The sequence below is a fragment of the Podarcis tiliguerta genome, assembly GCF_965153285.1.
Source record: "Podarcis tiliguerta genome assembly, chromosome: 1".
Classification (NCBI taxonomy): domain Eukaryota; kingdom Metazoa; phylum Chordata; class Lepidosauria; order Squamata; family Lacertidae; genus Podarcis; species Podarcis tiliguerta.
In genome coordinates this window covers 75675638-75695530 of record NC_139534.1, presented here as the reverse complement: position 1 = coordinate 75695530, position 19893 = coordinate 75675638, and the positions used below count along the sequence as shown (strand labels likewise).

The 19893-nt window shown below is 42.4% G+C and overlaps 1 long non-coding RNA gene across 1 annotated transcript in view; it reads right to left on the bottom strand.

The window, feature by feature from the left end:
• LOC310682155 overlaps positions 1-19893 on the bottom strand; it is a 38398-nt gene that overhangs the window by 8035 nt on the left and 10470 nt on the right. The window contains exon 3 of the long non-coding RNA XR_014513753.1: positions 694-773. This is a non-coding gene — a long non-coding RNA (uncharacterized lncRNA). The remainder of the gene's footprint in view (positions 1-693; positions 774-19893) is intronic.

Here is a 19893-nt window from a genome sequence, read left to right as displayed (position 1 = left end):
GATGCAGCCAGTCAGCTTGAGACAGCAGCAGCAGGGTGAGGTGTAGCAGTGGTTTGACTCAGTACAAGGCAACTTCATGTTGATAATGTCAGGTTGTGGAATTGGAAATGGAGGAAAGAGAACCCTGAGCATAGTCAGAGTCTGGGATAATGCAGAGAGAAAGTAAAAGAGAAGGGGCAAAAGGGCAAGAGGAAAACGATTCTTGGTGGTATATGAAGCTTCACACTACATACTGTCAATTTTCTCCTTGAAAAAAATGGTGCTGGAGATGAGGACTTGAAATCACAAGTAAAAGGAGGGAAATGACAGTAAGAGTTTTATGTCTTATCTCTTGCTATTCTCTTCTAACTCAGTTTTGTAAGTACATTGATCAAAATCCAGAGGCTTACAATCCCTCTTTGGTAATAGAACTTCTCTGTGTGTGCGCAAAGAGGGAATTGCATTCACTAGTATCTCTGGCACATTCAGCCAGAACCACACTGTGAGAAAGTGTAATGATCCAAGAAGACCTCAAAGCAGTTGCAGATTTTTAGCTTGATCAATACACACACACACACACACACACACACACACACACACACACACAAACTTACATACAGATAGGAACATATTGTAAGACCATCCAGCCTTGGGGTTTTGAACATGATCTCCTTGGGATTCCTGAAACATATTACAGTTCAGAAAGATGCTTACATTTCCACCCGGAAGTGTTCTGGCACAGTCCCCCTTCTGCATCTTCATTTACCCTCTATGTCCCCTTTATTTGAAGATTGCTGCAAGCAAAGCAAAATGAAAATGAGTTTGATAGTGTCTGCTGCCGCTTTCTTTACATCCAGGCTGTATATTACATGCTGGCAAGATTAAAAAATGGAACAGTGTTCCTTTCTCATTACAATGATTCTAATGAAAATGATAAATGGGTTCAAATAAACTCAGTTCAAGTGACAAGTGATAAGATATCCTGGAATGCTCTCCGAGACCCAATTCTGTGGATTCCATGATGCCATTATCTTCTTTGGACTGTAATGAAATTGGTGGTTTTTAAAAGGCCTATCCCATGTGACACACTCAAATTTCTCTGGGATGGCGTGATAATCTTCATCCAATCTCAGACTCAGGCCATCAGTGTCACAGAGCTGCTGGAGAGCTGGAACCAGCACATCTCCACAAGAACTGCACATACTCAACAGGTTAAAATTATGACATGCAAATCAATATGAATAAGCAAATTGCACAAATAAGCAGACTGTGCAAATAAGCAAATGGTGAAAACCAGCAAACTGTGCAGATAATCAAACTTCAAAGTTACAGGAAAGTTCTATAATTACAAAATGATTTTTGCACTGCTCTGCTGCTCTATGGTAGGCTGATACGTCAATCCCTTTCAAAGGTTCTTAATTATCAGCAGAGCTGGTGCAAAACTGTGTTGTTTTCTCAAATATTAAAGCAGTCAGGACCTACAGATGTGTGCTATAAGCACCTACCTCCACAGCTACCTACAAGCAAAGTCCTTCTTCATTTTGCACCTTGTATTATATGCATTTTACAGCTTCAAGAATTAAGGGCCATGAGGCTGGGTGTAGCAGGGCAATGTGTGAATATTGTCTTCATGTCTCTAATGCCTCCCATTCTCAATAGTTGGCTTCCATTGAAGTAGAATGCTACATTTCTGTACTTCAACCCACAAGTGTGGAAACACCAGAACATTTACAGTAGCAATGAACCCCTGGTGACCTCAATGTCTTTGGCAGTTAAGGTAATTTGTTTTGTGGGACCCACCTCTTTAGCTGAACATATACAGCTTCATTCCATTTGGAATGGATCTATTTGTTGTTACAATTGCATCTTCTGTTGCTGTAACTTGCACTGGGATCTTTTGATGAAGGGTGAGTAAGAAATCTTATAAAAGTAAAGGGAATCAAGTCCTTCTCTTCCAAAGTCATTGTGGGCAGCTGTGTCTAAGCAACATTTCTTCTCTTCCCTTTTCCCCAGGCCACTTTGGAGGGGCCCATAGGCTCAGCTCCCACCCCAAAATGACACAACAGCTTAGGGACAATATCTTTAAAGCACATTCAAAGCACATTTGCCCCCCTCAAAGACTTCCGGGCACTGTAGTTTTCTCCTCACAAAGTTACAATTCCCAGCTACCCTTAACAAACTGCATTGCCCAGAATTCTTTGAGGAGAAAGTATGTCAAATGTGCTTTAAACGTAAAGTGTGTGTGCTGCACATTCTTTCTACCTCCGATCAGGGCTGATGCCTCCTCACTGTCCTCTGCTGGTGATGATATTCCTGCAACTGCACGAGTAGGATATTCCTCTGTCCATTTGGGATCACTGTATGTCTGCATGCACAAGATTCATTTGACCTTTTTTACAAGTAAGACTTGCAATGAAGTGTTGCTGTGTGAAATGCTCCTACTCAGCTAGTTAGCCATGTTTTCTTTCATGATACTAGTTTCCATGCCCTCTCACATCTCCACCCACTGTTTCCCATTTTTTCCCTCAACAGGCAGATACTCAGCACTTCCCTCCCTTTTGCTTATGCATTCCTGCCCCCCCCAAAGTTTATTTTTATTTTAGGGGAGTACTTTTGAAAAACTGGGGGGAGGGGGTATCATCCAGATCTATTGATACCTTTCTCTTGTCCATGGATGGTGTTGCTTGAGTTACCTAAGAATTGGTACTCAGAGAACTCATTCAGTATGAGTCAATAAGAAGGTAAAGGGACCCCTGACCATTAGGTCCAGTCGTGACCAACTCTGGGGTTGCGGCGCTCATCTCACTTTATTGGCCGAGGGAGCCGGCATACAGCTTCCGGGTCATGTGGCCAGCATGACAAAGCCGCTTCTAGAGAACCATAGCAGCGCACGGAAACGCCATTTACTTTCCCGCTGGAGTGGCACCTATTTATCTACTTGCACTTGACATGCTTTCAAACTGCTAGGTTGGCAGGAGCAGGGACCGAGCAATGGGAGCTCACCCCGTCGTGGGGATTCGAACCGCCGACCTTCTGATTGGCAAGTCCTAGGCTCTGTGGTTTAACCCACAGCGCCACCCGTGTCCCAATGAGTAAATATGCTAGGTTTATTTTCAAGCAGCATCATATCACATTTCCCCTCCCTTCTTCAGGAGAAACTTTCATACCCTATAATTCACCTGGAAGGTTCATTCACCCATAGCAGGTGTGGGCAAGGATGAACTACAACTCCCATCCATGATCAAGGGCAACCAACATGAACAAGGCAAGGGAATGGAATGATTCCCCCGCAAAAAAAGGTTGCAGATTATTTTGGACCAACTAGGCAATTTGAACTCTCTCATGAAGAGAGTCCTACTTATTTATCTTTTGTTTTGGGTCCAGCATAAAAAGTGCTTGGGAGGATGCATTTATGTATATAATAAAAGAACTTCTCAAAAGGGAAAAATCAAAGAGAATATTTATATGACACAGAATGTGATATGAGCGCATAACACAGAAAAAACACAATGGTAACAAGGAGAAAGATGTTTCAAAAGCTTTCTAAGAATTTTAAGGAGCATGTCAAGAATTTTACTCAGTTGGTTTTTCTAAGCTGTCCCAAAGGACAAGGATGAAGAGCAATTAGTATATTCCTACCTCAATCGGCACTAAAGTCTCCTATGTGTGCCTCTTCCTAGTTCCTGCTGGTTTACCAGCCATGGCTGTTCCTAGACAGAGATGTTATTGTCACAGTAATCCCTGCTCTGGTAACCTCTCAGCTGAGTGGTTGTAATGTGCTCTCTGTGGAGCCATCCTTGGGCCAGTCACTGCCTCTCAGCCTAACCTACTTCATAGGGTTGTTGTGGGAATTATATGTGGAAGTGGAGAACCATGTATGACACTTTGAGTTCCTTGGAGAAACATGTGATATATACATGCAGTCCATCAAAGTACACTGTGAGGGAACATGGGATAAAGCCGTTTCTGTGGTGGCAGAATACCCTCCCCTCTGAGATCCAACTTGCACACATATTTGATAGGGAATTTTTGGTGGACTCGTGGATGTAACTGGGACCAGTTGCAAACTTAATTAATTAATTATCTACCAACTTTGTTGTTAGAAATGTGTGGTTTTAATAGTGGTTGTAATTTTCCTTTCTCAGTTAAATGATGTATGATTTTATTTTATTTTTGTTGTGTTTTATATTGTAGTTCATCCTGATATTCATTTCATGAAAGAAGGTCTAGCCGCTGAAATAGTAAATAAATAAATTTTCACAGCCTTGCGGGTAAACACTAACTTTGAATTTCTTTTTTTATAAATAACTTGTATTCATTTTCCAATAAAAATATTTCAATTATTAACAAATCATATCATATCATATCATATCAAATCACATCATATACACTATCACCAATTATATATTCCAAATTAAATTAAATTAATTTCCAGGGACTCCTCATGTTCTGGTTTCTAGAGGAAATGCCTTTTATTTATGTTCTGCTCTCTTGCTTGTTGGTTCCAATTTCAAAATTCTGATTGTCCATCTTCATCTTATCAATCTGTCAGTCTCTGGTATGTGACTCAAAATCTTGTTTCAACAGGTCTTTATTAGCATGCAGGTGGCTTATATTCCATATTTTCCTTTATTAGCTTATTTTGAAAAACAGTTTTCTCTCGGTGATCTCACTTTGAAAGAATTTCTGATCAACACTTTTTAATAGTGGACTTTTGAAATTTCCTGAAGGCTAAATCATGACCTAGGAATAATATTTATTTCCTTCCCTTTGAAATTCTCTGCCCCTACTTTGCTTCTATAAGCTCTCTTTTTTGGCCAGCATTTCCAAATAATAATGATCTCTTAAGTTCCACAAATAAGACTCTTGATTTACATTATATTTGAGCTTTCCTCCTTTGATCCCACTGTTTCATTATTAACTGCCCAGAACCTCATTTACTCCCCCCCCCCCATCATCTCATCTTCAGTCAGTGTTATAGGCACAAACAACCAAAAAATGATTGTTCTGAATTAGCCGTGCAATCTTAATATGTCTACTCAAAAGTAAATTCTACTGAATTCAGTGGAACATCATACTCATAGCTAAATGGCATTAGGATTGCAGCCTTAAACTCCTTATTTGATCCATTGTTATTTCTCGTGAATTCAACTGGGCAAAGTCCAGTCTTACTTGTCCCTGACTTGCAAACACTGAGGTGATAGAAAATGGCAAGCCAAAGAGAACAGGATGAAAACGGCAGAGACAAGAGGTCATAAGACTGAATCAAGCTTAAAATGAGAGCGAAACTAACTCATATTTTCATATATTTGTCTCTATATTCTTTGTGAGATGGAGGCCATCACATAAGGTAAAAATCAGTACAGGCACATTTTATATACTGGGTGAAAAGATACCATAATCAGAGTAAACTAAACAAAAGTGCATCGGCTTTTGGGACTAGAATGATTCTAGCCACATTATTCTAATATGTGGAAAGGTTAGAAATTGGTGACCTTTCTTTTTCATTTTGCATATGCAGAATTTTTGAGCATGCAGAATGTTTTCCTTGGTTAACTCCATGCCTGTCTTCCAAATAAAAATAATTCAAAGTTCTTTTCTATAAAGGGTCTTCTCACTCCACGGGTGGGAATGACTTCCATTGATAAGATCATGTTGTTCAGACAATCCAATACCATGTAGCTAATGGACGGGTATGTTACATCATGGTGCATGATGTCAAGGTATTAATGAATGTCAAGAGATCACTGACAGGCCATGCAATTCAAATGATTGATGAAAACAGATTTATAGTTCTAAGGAGACAGTCAACATAAGCTGAAAAAGCAGAGTATCGTTCAGGAAAAGAAAGAATGATTTGTTTAAAGTGTTGTTCCAGAAAATAGTTTGATAGCATACATGCACCTACATTACAGTTTTAAACTTGTTTAAATCTGGCCTGTCTTCTACCAAGAATTTTGAGAATAGCAGTTTCGTGAGAGTCTAGATTTTCCTCTGTTGAAGGTTCACAGGAAACTACAGATCCTGGAGATTCTACAAGACACGCTGGCTAACCTAGTTTGAAACTGGTTTAGCAATGCAATCCTATACATGTCTGTTCAAAGGCCCCATTGAATTCAATGGGGTTTACTACCATGCTACTTAATTCGTAATGTGGGCACACTCCACGAGTGAATTTTAACATTTTATTGACTATGAGAACTATAATATTGTACAGCAGTTTCCAATGAAGAATTCTTGCCAGTGGGTCAATAATTGAATAAGAGAATCTGAAAATAATAATAGATAATAGCTTTATGTATTTCCTGACAAAACCTATTGATAAGCAAGAAAAAAGCAAGAGAAGGTTTCTGATGAAACTAATAGAAATACAAATTAGCAGTGGTTTGGCTTTTTTTCAAAATAAGGAAGAGAAAGGGAGAGAAAAACCCCTTTCGGTTCAATAGGACAGTCTTAAAGTTTGGCCATTCTCTTTATTCACTAAATGTTTTTTTCAGAACCTTCTTCCAAGAAGGGAAAACTTGATCTTGCCTCGTGTGAAATCAGAAAATACCTCAAACTTCTTCTCTAAGTGCTCTTTCCTTTTAAGCCAGTTTCTGAGAATTGGAAAATGTCAGAAAACATTCCTCATTTTTGTAACTCCTCAATTCACAGCTCCGTATCCTTCAGAGTGAGATGCTGTTTTGTAATTCATAGCATCCTGCCATGCAGGTGTTGCCAATTAGCCTAACCTGTAGCTTCCTACTTTCTTTCACTGAGTTTTCTAATAGCATGCTCTGTGACAATAAGGGCAAACTGTTCTAAAAAATAAATAAAAGAAAAGGAATGTAAACAAGCTGGAGGGGGGGAGGTGAAAGAGAAAAAATGAGAGATATTGGTGATTATAGTGGAGGGGAGGAAATAAAAGGGTAAAATATTATTCCCATGAAAACAGGTAAATCTAATCTCCTATCTCCGTGAACTTCTTGCGGCACCTATGTTGTTTTCTCATATCCAATTAAAGCAAAGCCAACAGGCAATAAGAACGCAGCACACAAAAAAGAAAAAGAAAAAAGAAAATGTATGATTTTATACTGCAAAGGAGGCCGGAAATAAGAAAACAGCTGGGCCATGGGAGGGAAGGAGGTAATGGAAATAAAGCTGAACAAGCTGAACAATGAAGCACAAATGAAAACCACCCCTTTGTCATGGGTGTGGTATTCTAATCACAAGGGACATGGGTGGCGCTGTGGTCTAAACCACTGAGCCTCTTGGGCTTGCTGATCAGAATCCCCGTAAAGGTGTGAGCTCCCATTGCTCTGTCCCAGCTCCTGCCAACCTAGCAGTTCGAAAACACACCAGTGCAAGTAGATAAATAGGTGTCGCTGTGGCGGGAAGGTAAACAGCATTTTCATGCACTCTGGCTTTCATCACAGTGTTCCGTTGCGCCAGTAGTGGTTTAGTCATGCTGGCCACCTGACCCAGAAAGCTGTCTGTGGACAAACACCAGCTCCCTTGGCCTGGAAGCGAGAGGAGCGCCGCAACCCCATAGTTACCTTTGACTGGGCTTAACTGTTCAAGGGTCCTTTACCTTTAACTTTTTTACTTATTCTAATCACAACTGGGAAAGAACCAGGATGATTATAGCCACTCATGACTTTTCCAGGTGGGCAGTGATTGCAGCCTCTCACTCTCCACCGCCATCCCTAGCAGCCAGATCACATATGTTTGCCAGCCTTTTGGGAATTCCCTCAACCAGCATGATCAGAGGGCAAGACTCCTTGCCAGAAATCTAGCTTAAAATGGCCCAATCCGAGGCCCCACCAGTTGGACAGTGCCTTGCTGGCTAGCTAGGCATTGGTTGGTGCCTTGCCTGGTCAGGGAACATTGTAGATTGGCCTTCTTGGGGAGGCCATAATCCTTGGCAAGACCCTGAAGCAGGAGGATATACACTCAATGGCTGAGCCAAAATTCCACCTACATCTATAATCAATAAAGTTGTGGCCATTTTCAATCCTGATTGTTGTCTGCTTGAGTTTGTTCTATTTCACTTAGCCACTGCCTAGTGAAGGGTGGCACTGGGACTGGGAATGCAAACACACACACACTTGAAAACCATATGGCCTATATTTTGGAATGAATGAGAGTTGCAATATAAATGCGAGTTGCTCTGTCCTAATTCTGATTCACAAAGGGGTTTCTGGGAAGGCTGGCTTCCAAAAAGAGGCTAATATAGAAACTGCTTTCTTGTGTATCCTGTGTAAACGTCTTGTCCTTTTTATCCTTGTTTAATTCACTTTACTCTGTCACCAAAGGCATACATAAAGTCACAATTACCGGAGAACTTGTGTACACGTTCCCCGCTGACACAAAAGCAGCAGTTTGCTAATAAATACTAATCTTTGAACTGTGTGGAGATTGACGTGATGCAGGGGCGCAAACGAGAAAGTGAAAAAGGAGGTTTCTTTTAAGGCATCTGTAATAGAAACATGGAGCTTGAGTGATGGCTAGGGAGGAGGAATCAAATGGAGAAGCTTCAAATGCCTGAGAAAATGGGCTTAAAAGGTCTCTGTCCATCTGTGCTATTTTTCATACAACAATGGATCCTTTCTGCTTGCGTCTGTAATGCAGGTCAAATGGAGTGCATGGCTGCATCTGTGACAGAGTGCCAATCACCCAAGGGCTGCTTCTCAGATACGGAGCCACACTTGTGCATGCAACATGTGAAGGGTTAAGCAAGCAACTTTGTTTTGCCAGATGTCTGGATGCCACAACTGGCTTCCAGTTGCACTGTATAAAAAACACCTGCATGGCCATTTTCACATTACAGAGCATCCAGATATTTAGACACGAGTGTGAAATGTAAGAAGCAGAGCTTATTTTCCTTGTGTACAGACATATTGACTTTTTAAGTGCCTTGCTAATAGCTGCTAAGGTGCCAAACTATGAGAGCGTCTCAAGGCTCCTGTAGGAAACTGTGTTTATGACATTGGGTAAGCTCTGTCAGGTTGTTAAATGTCAGAAAGGGAAATTGGATCCTAGAATGAAACAAAGTCTACCTGAGCTCCCTCACTTCATCTTAGGTTTCCCCATGTGCTACATGAGCTGGTGTACTGACGCTGGTGTACTAATATCAGCAAGCCTGGTTCTGTGAATTACACAGAAGAGACTCACTAATTTGTAGGAAAGATTCAGTTGTTGGCATCCATCTGTCTCGAGAGACAATGGAGTGCAGCTCTGGAGGTGAAGGCAAATCCTTGCACCCAAGTGACCTCCCTGGGGCGCAAGCAGCGTGTATGGAAGTCCTGGCCTGCCCAAATGACAAGACCTTCCTCTTGGCCTTGCTGATGTGGTCCAAAGGAAAGCAGAGCAATACAGTTGGCACCAGCTTGGCTGCAGGCATTGCCGGAAGGAGGCAAACAAGGCGCCATCCAACTGTCTTAGAGACTCCACTCTGGATTTGTGTAGGGTTTACTACAAAGCGTTTTCTTCTCCCAAAGATGTCCTGTAGGTCAGCAGAGTTTTAGGATCAGAATTTTCCTTTTCCTAGATGGGCTCCCTTTCCAGGTTGACGAGCCCCATCTGCCCCTAACAGCCCTCTACACCACAAGCAAAAACTGCCTTCTTGAACGTTGGGCCCACTATTGGTCTCTTCCACTCAATCTGTTGGAGCCTGTCTTCGCATGCAGGGGGAAGTCATTAACTCACTGAGGGTCTGAAACCCATTGTCTATCCTCACTTGGTTTAACCAGACAGTCGAAGCCATTCCTGGGGTGTGGCCGCTGTCGCATGCTGACAGTTTCTAGGAGCTACAGGCGAGAACTCTGTGCAGGGTGGGGACCAGAGGTGGACAAACTACCCTAGAAGGAGTAAAATGTGTCCCACATCAGGGATAGAACCCTTCCCCTAACCTCCAATACACAATTGGATCTAATTATATACCAGCAAATGTAGGTTTCCACAATTACAGTGCATTAAAGTTCTCTGGCACAACAAACCCACTTTTTTAAAAATAATAATAAATAAATAAACTGGATTTTTTGTGATGGGGAAATGCACTCGGAAGTGTGGAATAAGCATCAGCTGATGGGAAATTGTATAAACAAATCAGAATGCCCAGTCAAAGAACAACAGACATCATCTATGTTTTGTGCAAACAAATCAGGATAAATATTCAGTAAATAATATATGGCATCTAAAGGTGCCTTAAGGCAATTCTGCTCTTTGCACAGGTGCTGGGGACCTGGCCCAGTGATTTTCCCCCTTCCTCTTGTGTAGCTCAGGCCTGCTGAGCATAGATCTAATTCAAAGCAAGGCAAGAAGTCAGGAGAGTCTGGCAGACTCCTTAAATCATGCAGTACTATGGGCTGTTGAACAGCCACAGAGCAAGGAGCAGCAGTGCAACTGTTGACTGAGACACTAACTTCGATCCCCTATGGAATAGCCATTCATTCTCCCTGCCTGCCTTGCTCTTGCTGAGAGGGGTAGAGGCAGGCCTTCCGAAATGGACACCAAAACAAAGCTAATGTGGCATTATAATTCTTTGTCCAGCTTTAGAAGATCTCTCGTGCAACAGTGAAGCAGTTTCAGATGCACTGATGACTAAAGATCAACAGCTGATTTCCCCACATCTTATATGAGCTTAAGGCAAAACCTCTTCCTCCTTTTAATGGCAGGCATGTGGCAGAAAAGACAAGTAATGCTAAAGACGTCAATGGCCAATATAAGGATGGGCATCCACAGACTGGGGGAAACAGCCTTTACTCTCCAGTTTGGATAAAGGTTGTCATGGTTACCGAAGCAGCTATAGGAGACAATAAATCAAATCCACAAGCCTGGTTTGGGCTTGTTAGGAGAACTTCAAATTCAAAGTAAGATTAACTTCTGAACCAATTAATGGAATGACCACCCTGGAGAAACATCAGCAGCTACACATCTGGTAACTATAGCAACCTTGGACAGGTTGATATGAAATGTATAAGGAACTTATTTATAAGGAATAGGAATTTATTCTAAATCTTTAGTCTAGCAGGAACTGTTAGTCTCTTTATTAAGATTAAGTCTGTCAATAGCCTTCATGGTTAACTTGATAATTCTTGTTTATTTAATTCACAATTATTTCTTTTGCTGCTACTTGAATATTTATTTATAATGTTACTTTGGCACCATTAAACACCCACGCATTTCATTTATATTCAATCATTAAGGCTTTGAACCATTGTAATCTGCATATCCAGAAGTTGTAAAATATCTGAAACACCTTCTTGATCTTCAGAGCATCATTCTCCAACCTGGTGCCCTCCTGTAGTCTTGTCACTTCAGCCCCAGGAGCTGATGGGAGTTGTGATCCAGAACATTTGGAGGACTCCAGGTTGGGGGAAGGATACCTCAGAGGGTTGAGGAAATAACAGACACTCTGGGACATGGGTAATGAATCCTTGGAATATGGGCCACATCCGGCCAATGGCAAAATGACATCTAGCCTGAATCAGCGGCTGGGCCCCCTGCTATTGCCACTGCTGTTGATGGCTTCTTGTGAGAAATGAGGTTCTTAAATTGTCCCAATGGGCAAGAGGGTAGTTACCAGACAGGATTCAAGAGGGCAAATATTTTAAACACACCAGCAGAAGACCAGTGAATGCATTTCAGTTTAGAAAAGATATAAGCAGGGTTGCAGGGACGCAGGTGGCGCTGTGGGTAAAGCCTCAGTGCCTAGGACTTTCCGATCATATGGTCGGCGGTTCGAATCCCCGTGGCGGCGTGAGCTCCCGTCGTTCGGTCCCAGCTCCTGCCCACCTAGCAGTTCGAAAGCACTCTTAAGTGCAAGTAGATAAATAGGGACCGCTTTATAGCGGGAAGGTAAACGGCGTTTCCGTGTGCTGCGCTGGTGCTGGCTCGCCAGCTGCAGCTTCGTCACGCTAGCCACGTGACCCGGAGGTGTCTTCGGACGGCGCCGGCTCACGGCCTCTAGAGCGAGATGAGCACGCAACCCTAGAGTTGGACATGACTGGCCTGTACGGGCAGGGGTACCTTTACCTTTACCTTAAGCAGGGTTGCATCAAAAAGAAATCGGCAGCAGAAATACAGGAATGAATCCCAGGGAAGGGAGGAATAAGGAACAATGTATGCAAATAGTGAGTGTAAGGAAAAGAAAGTAGAATATGAGTAAGCAACTATGAAACTTCACACAGAAGAACAACATGCAAGATCAGAATCTTAACTATTAATTATTGCTGAAAAGGTAAAGGACCCCTTGACGGTTAAGTCCAGTCAAAGGCAACTATGGGGTTGCATCGCTCATCTTGCTTTCAAGCCAAGGCACTGTTTGTCCACAGACAGCTTTCTGGGTCATGTGGCCAGCATGACTAAACCGCTTCTGGCGTAATGGAACACTGTGACGGAAACCAGAGTGCACAGAAATGCCGTTTACCTTCCCGCCACAGTGGTACCTATTTATCTACTTGCACTGGTGTGATTTTGAGCTGCTAGATTGGCAGGAGCTGGGACAGAGCAACAGGAGCTTACCCCGTCGCAGGGATTCGAACCGCCAACCTTCCAATGAGGAAACCCAAGAGGCTCAGTCGTTTAGACCACAGCACCACGTGTGTCCCCAATTATTGCTGAATTGACCCACCTTAACTCCCCCAGCCCTCTAGTTAAAGCTTACTGCATTATCCTGGTTCTTCAAACAACATGACATTTTAGTTTCAGAGAAAAACATAACTCCCAATCTGGAGTGAAATTCCAGGAATCTTGGATGTATGTCTTAGCTACATGCTAATAGTATTAGATGCGTGTTATGATTACAAGTCAGGAAGTGCACTGATTCTTCATTACATTGTAGTGTGTCCCTTTGAAAACAGGTGCAGGGGGTGCTGGCACCAGTGGTGTATCCACATACCTGCCCAATGACATTACAATTGCTGCTTCCTCCATCCTTCACTTGGGGCATGTGCAGAGAAAAAGCATAACCTAATCAAAAGGTTATGCTAATCAAAAGGAGGCTTTTCAAATGTATCAAGTAAGCACTCCCACCCTTGCAGACAGCAATCTAGACTGAAAGCAGCATGTTGAGTTGGTAGAGAATGAATGATTTTGGATTGACAAAAATGGCATTGAGTGTATGCAATCCACAAAGCTGTGTAGGGGGGTTTGGGATGGTGATGATGATGATGATGATGATGATGATTTTTTATTTCTACCCTGTGTATCTGGCTGGGTTTCCCCAGCCACTCGGAGCGGCTTCCAACAAAAGATAAATAATACATTAAAACATCAGTCATTAAAAACTTCCCTAAACAGGGCTGCCTTTAGATGTCTTCTAAATGTCAGATAGCTGTTTATTTCTTTGACATCTGATGTGAGGGCACTCCGCAGGGCAGATATGAGAGATCACAGACTTTGGGGTCTGTATGTGTATTAATGGAATCTCCACTTCACTGTGGCTTCTGCATTGTATTGAGCCAAAGCTGCTTCTGCATTTCACTGAAGGCAGCAAGGTTTTATTTGGCTGACCATGGCCCAGGGTCGTTGGGAGGGTAAAATAATGATTTCTAATGTGTCTACAAAATCCAAAGCCTTTTTGCTGGCTGCTCTATATGCAGGCTACCAGTTGCTAAAACGGCAAAGTGACCTATCACTTACAGGAGCTCTGCAGTAGCTGACTGAGTAATTAAGTACACTGGCAGCATGATACTCTTGAGTGCCAGAATGCATAACTTTGGAATTTTACTAGGGGTTTATGGGGGGGGGGGGGGGAACAACCTCAAAAAAACTATTCTACAGATTTTCAGCATATTGGCATGCTGGACACAGAAGGAGAGGTTTGTACTCCTGCAGTCACCTCTGCAGCCTTTAGAGAATTTGTAGATAAGTACCTTGCTTTGTTTCTTTGGAAATCCAAAATCAGCAACTGGGATCTCCAGGAAAACAAACACACGCACCCCCCAAATATATTGACAGGTAAAAGCAATTACGGTTTTGTGGTAACACTGGCAGCTTCAGATTAACTTAGAAGATGTAAAAGGTGATGCTTTTCTTGATGAAAGTAGGACGAGAAAAGGGTATTTAAACATTACGAGCTTGTTAATGTTTACTCCCAATTATTTTAATCTGTTTCAAGTGATTATGAAAATAGAACGAGGGAATTGCTGTCCTGCGTCCCTGGAGGTCAGCTTGGTTTTCTCTGTTCATTACTTTGGCCACTTAAAGCACACCCAACACACATTTAAAGCACAAGACTTCCCCCCAAGAATCCTGTAGTTTCCCCAGCACCCTTAACTAAGTAGAATTCTCAGGATTTTTAGTAGCGGGGAGTAATGTGCTTTAAATGTGTGCTGGGAAACTTTAAACACATGGTGCCTTTAGTTGGAAACTGCCACACCCGCGTAAAGTTTAGATTGTCCATCTTGTTTTCTTTGTGGCCTCAACCTGAAAAATGAATATAGCCAGAGCCACAAGCAGGGCGTCACCCAGTGAAGCTGAATTGTAGGAGATTCAGGACAGAGAAAATACTTTATCTCACAGTACCTAGGAAACTGTGGCATTCACTGCCACAGGATGTACTGATGGCCACCAACTTGGGTGGCTTTGTAAGGGGGTGCCTTATCCTGCATGAATTTTTCTATCAATGGATGCTACCCATTATTGCTATGCGTGACTTCCAGCATCAGAGGCACTACACCACGGAAATTGCAGCTGATGGGGAACCACAGCAGGAAAGAGCTATAGCCTTCCTGTCTTGCATGTAGATTTCTCAAAGGCTTTCCTCTTATGGGGAAGGGCCATAGCTCAGTGGTTTTGTTGTTGTTGTTCTCATCCATCTGTCTTGAGTGACAATAGAGCACGCCTCCACAGATGAAGCTAAACCACTGTGTTAGGCAGCAGCAAAGTGACCTCCCTGGGGCGCAAACCTGGGCAGTGTGTATGGAGGTCCTGAGCTGGCCAGACGACAAGACCCCTACCTCAGCCTTGTTGATGTGGTCCAAAGGAAAGCAGAGCTCGACATCTGGCACCACCTTGGCTGCAGGAGTTGCCAGAAGGAGGCGTACAAGGTGCCGTCTTAGGGACTCCACACTGGATTTGTGTAGGGTTTACTACTCGGAGTTTTCTTCTCCCAAAGATATCCCACAAGGCAGAGGAGGTTTAGATTCAGAGTTTTCCTTCTCCTAGATGGACTACCTTGCCTACCTGACAAGGCAAAAAAAAAAAAAGCTTCTTGACTGTTGGGCTCACTATTGGTCTCATCTGCTAAATGCACCAGAGGCTGTCTTCACATGCAGCTACCCTCACCTGGTTTAGCCAGCCAGTCGAAGCCATTCCTGGGGTGTGGAAGCTGTTGCATTTGACAGCTTCTAGGAGCCTCAGGTGAGAGCTGAGTGCAGGGTGGGGACAAAGGTGGCCAAACTACACCAGAAGAAACACGACGTGTCCCCCCACCAGAAGTACTACCCTTCTCCGGTCAGTCTAGATAACAGTGAGCTAGATGGGCAGTGGTTTAACTCATTATAAGGCAGCTTTCTATATTCCTGTTTGGCTACTGTAGCAAATGCTAGATTACATAGGCTATTTTTTTTTCTTTCTGATCTGGTTCTTCTTGGGTAACCTTGAGCTAGTCACTACCTCTCAGCTTGACCCACAGGGTAAAGATAAAAATTGGGGAAACACCTTGTATGCTGCTCTCAGCTGTTTGGAGGAAGAGCAGGGGGCAATGTGATAAATAAATAACAATAAATCACATGGTAAGCCTCTGTGTCAGTCCTGGAGCCAGGAGCCCAGGAAGATTAATGGTTCAAGTCAACCAATAAAGGTCAGATGCCAATTCCTTAAGTTATAGCAGCCATGTCTGACCCGATTACATGGAAACATGTGTGTGTGTGTGTGTGTGTGTGTGTGTGATGCTACTGTCATAATGGTAGAACCAATGTTAAGATTAAGAAGAACAGAGTATTTCTTCATTGCTATTCTCTAGCTTAGTCCTCAAAAGAGACAAAAAAATTACATAATGTAAACTATCACATGTGCTATGTAGATGTGATGAAGAAGCCTGGGTTGTGTTCTGCATTTAATTTAGCATACCCATGGGCTGTAAGGTGTGCTAGATGCTCAAACGTGCTAAGAGAAAGGCACACTTGGCAAATCCACACTGTGATCAACTCCCACCCGGGAACCAATGTCCCCACTGTGGAAAGATGTGGGGGTCCAGAATTGGCCTCCACAGTCACTTACGGACTCATTGTTAAAACCGTGTTTATGGAAGACAATCTTACTCAGCTACGAGTGATCGCCAAAGAAGAAGAAGCAGCAGCTCTAATTTCCAGGCAGAAGTGCAGCTTTATTTTCCACCTGAAAATGCATTATGTCGTTAAACTATAGACACATTGTGTGGTGTACTAGATCAGTGATTCAGGATCAAATATCAAGGCCAAACTTTTGACTGCATTCTTTCAACAGGCATCACTAATCAGTATTCAAAGCTGCAGAGGAGTTGCTTTTTCACTGCTGTTCTGAGCACAATTGCCCTCTACCGGACTGAAATTAGAAATGCAAGTGGCTAAATTCAATACCCAGCTTTGTCACCAATGACTTTGACAGATGCTGTAATAGTGTTGCCAACAGCTTTTAATATTAGCCATCCTTTCTTTTTATTGGAAAGAAGGTAAAAGGAAGGAGATTAAATTAGATCCAAACTACTTTAAATCCTTCTGATTTCAGTGGGTCTACTTCTGGTGTCTTTAGGGCTTGAAGTTGGGAAAGGTTGTTTGACAAAGGAAACCCCTCCAAGTATCTGAAGAGCTGTCACGTGGAAGACAGAGCAAGCCTGTTTTCTCCTGTTCCAGAGGTTAGGACCTAGACCAATGGATTCAAATTGCAACAAAAGAGATTCCAACTATACGTTAGGGAAAACTTTCTGACAGTAGGAACTGTTTGACAATGGAATGTGCTACCTTGAAAGGTGGTGATGTCCTTCATTGGAGGTTTATTATTATTTATTTATTCAACTCATACACCACCCTATACCCGAAGGTCTCAGGGTGGTTCACAACAAGACAATGAACTGAATGGCCATCTGTCACTTTAGCTGGAATTCTTGCATTCGAGGAGGTTGGACTAGATGACCCTTGGGGTCCCTTCCAAAAGCTGAGTTTATTATTATCTGTTGAGGCAGCAGCTTGATTCAAAACTTCCTAGAATGGAAGGATGGTTGGGTGAGAAAACAAAGTGAAGAGACTCAGGTTCCCAAAAGGGTAGCATTTGTGGGACAGAACTTTTCCATGTTGATCCCTGTTTAAAAAGCAAACTAGAGTAATAAATACGCCAAAAGTACAGAAATAAGCTCATTCTGGTTGGGCCTAGTGCACCATGAACAATAGTTTCACATTTCGGGGGAGCTAAGCAGAGGCAGGATTTCTTGTAACTTGTCCCTCAAATAGAACCCCTTCTTTGTGTTATAGAAGGTTATAAAGGGCCTGGCATTACATTACGGCAACAACATGATTGCCATATCTATGGCCAGGGGAGCATAATCTATTATGAACTATGGGGCTTTCTCTCACTCTAACGACAAAGGGAAAATGCAATTAAAGAGTACTATGTCACTCACTGCACTAACAATTGTTTTGTTTTTCCATTGCAAGCTGAAACGACATGACAGGACTTCTTTCCTTTTACAGGCAGCTTCATTGTTCCTGGTTCTCTCTCAGCCCCAGGAACCTGGAAGGTTCACAAAATTGCCTTTGATCTTCAATCCCTTCCCTTCACGCCGTTGCCCTTAGTGGGCAGACAGGATGCAACCCAGTCAATCAACTGGACAGCTGAACTGTTGGCCTGGGATTTGTCTCCTGGTGTTTATTAGATTTCTTTGAATGAAAAAGAGTAAGTGTGATCATGTTCAGTTATGCAAGAAGCAGTTTGTCAAGGCTGCTAGCTTTCTGTTGCCTTGCACATGGAGAAATAGATTGCTTGAATAGCATTCATGTTGATAGCTCCGGAGACCAACCTCTTAAAAAAACAAATACATGCCTGCTTGCCTCTGATTTTTTCTCCCATCTCTCTGGAGTCTCTAGATTTTTCAGTTAACATCCAGAGGCCAACCACTGTTGTAGAGTAATGGTTAGAGAGTTGGACTTGGACTAGATAGAACTGGGTTAGAAGAATCCTTGCTCCAATATTCACTGGGTGACTCAGTGCCAATAACCCATTCTCAGCATAACCAACCTGTGGGTCTGGTGAAAAAAATTATGTAACCCTTCCTCCTCCTGGTTTACATTGCCCTGAGCCAGAATACAGCGTGAGAAACATTAGGAGGGATTCAACTAATGAGTTCCATGAGTGAAAGCCCTGCACAAGGACTTCCACTTATGTAATGTGACTTTCCCCTTCCCCCCCCCCGTGTGCCCACTCCCAAATTGGTATGTGGGGTCCAGAGAATTCTAGGGATAGAAGAGGGAGGATAATTCTGTTGGACAAGTAGAAATGCTTACCCTGACAGAATGATCACCTTAGTGCAATGCTGAATTCCTCCCAATGTCACCTGCAGTGATGAAAGAGAAGCCATCTGCTCATGCTCAGAGGCATTATTTCTATAATAAAGCCACAACACCAAAAAGGTTATATATTACAACCATTTTCAATAGAGGAATGAGAATCATAGCCGTTGTTGTATGACCACACTTGGAGACTACAGGATCAGAAGGAAACAGGAGCATTTAAGGATGATTTTCTTCAGTGCATGAAGAAGAGGAGCTAAGAAAATGGTTGCATTTTAAAGAAGCTACAGCAGACAGCCAAGTGCAATTCCCACCATCGAGTCTCCAAAAGGATTGACTGGGATGAAATTATTAAACAACATCTGGCAGAAGCTCACAAAGACTGCACCCATTTTAGTTCCTCATTAAAGAGATATAAAATTCAAAGGGAGCTGCAAAAGAGGGGGAAGAAAACAATCTAGCCATGTGCAAATTAAAAGAGGAAGTTCTAATATATGCTTTATTTGAAAACTTCAATAAATATATTATAAAAAAAAAAAAAAAAAAAAAAAAAAATAAAAGAGGAAGTTCCAATGTGATCAAATTATATGCAGTTTAGTACTGCAGTGGGTAATACAGCAGCCAAAAGCCATGGATTCATATATTGTTGCTCATATAAGCAATCAAAAGTTTAAAGCACTATGAGCTGCTTCTTGTGCTACTTTTTCCAACACCAAGATTAATCTCAGTGTTTGGGGTGATCACTTGGTAAGCCAGTTGTCCGCACCATCCAGACAAATACAGGTGAGAATTTTACATTCCCTTTGCTCCCCTGTATTTCGGAACAGGTGCAGAAACATAAGCAAATGTTCTCCTGACCACATGGCAGTACCATAAGGTTACATGCACACGGTAGTTAATTATCACTTGGTAGATGGTCAACTTTATTTATCAATGGTTTTAAGCTGTCGTCTACAGGTCTAGAAGCTTGTTGTGGTTTCGGCAGAATTCAGGTCAGATGCTTAAGGTTCTACAGCACCTACAAAACTCTGTGTTGTTTATATTTCACATGTGTGACAACTCGCTTACTATTTTGAAAGAAACACAACATTTCAATTTCTCATGACCATGAAGATCATGACAGGACGTATAGGGTAGTCTGGTGTTGCAATAATGCCTTCTGCCATTTCTCTTTACAGCCACAATCCTATGGATTCTGACCTCCAAGGCCTTCTAAAAGGAAGAATTCACAGAAGGCAGAATACCTAAGATGGTATCTCACTATCTAGTGCTTCCTGTCAAAGAATGATTTGCTGAGAGCACCCTGTGATGGTGGAAGAGTTCCATAAAATGCCCTCAGAGGGTGGATTGAAAAGACAGGCTTCCTACTTGTCATGGACTGCATCACACTTCTCCCAATATGTGTCAGCACAAAGTAAAAAATGAAAAATACTGCATTGATTGCAGT